Genomic DNA, 647 nt, shown 5'->3' on the forward strand with positions numbered 1-647 from the left:
AAAGACCGCATTGCTCAATTTGATGCCCAAGTTTCATGGCTTACCTGCTCAGGAGCCCATCAAGCACCTGAGAGATTTCCAGGCAGCCTGTTCTACTGTCAGGCATGATGTTACAGATGAAACTTCAATTCTGCTGAAAGCTTTCGCATTTTCTCTTGAGGGAAAAGCAAGAGAGTGGTACTACACTCAACCCCTAGCTAATGTATCCAACTGGGATACGCTCAGAAAAGAGTTTTTGGAGAAATTCTTTCCATCTGAAGTTACTGATAAACTAAGGAAAGATATTTCCACTATTGTTCAAGATGACAACGAGACTCTCTTTGAATACTGGGAGCGCTTCAATAATCTTCTGGAAGCATGCCCTCACCACATGATTGACAAGATAGTGTTACTCAGCTATATCACGCAGGGCATGAGGCCCCAAGATAAGACCACATTGGAAAGTGCTAGCAATGGGTCCATGAAGAAGTACAAGACCACTGATGAGGCATGGCAATTGATCAGCGACGTAGCTGAATCTACTAGGAACCATAGACAGAAGCAAGGCCGTTCAAAAGCCGTTGCAGAGGTATCCTCTAGCAGAGAGACTACTGCTCTAACTCAGAGTATCTGTGAAATGACCAACTTGCTGAAGCAGATGCAATTGA

General features: G+C 44.2%; 1 non-coding gene across 1 annotated transcript; it reads right to left on the reverse strand.

Moving 5' to 3' along the window:
- Positions 1–268: 268 nt before the first annotated feature.
- On the reverse strand, positions 269–376 carry LOC112724800 (small nucleolar RNA R71). Its single transcript, XR_003163945.1, has one exon. It is a non-coding gene; the product is annotated as a small nucleolar RNA R71 (small nucleolar RNA).
- Between the last annotated feature and the right edge of the window lie 271 nt (positions 377–647).

This window comes from Arachis hypogaea, chromosome 11 (assembly GCF_003086295.3).
Source record: "Arachis hypogaea cultivar Tifrunner chromosome 11, arahy.Tifrunner.gnm2.J5K5, whole genome shotgun sequence".
NCBI classification, from domain to species: domain Eukaryota; kingdom Viridiplantae; phylum Streptophyta; class Magnoliopsida; order Fabales; family Fabaceae; genus Arachis; species Arachis hypogaea.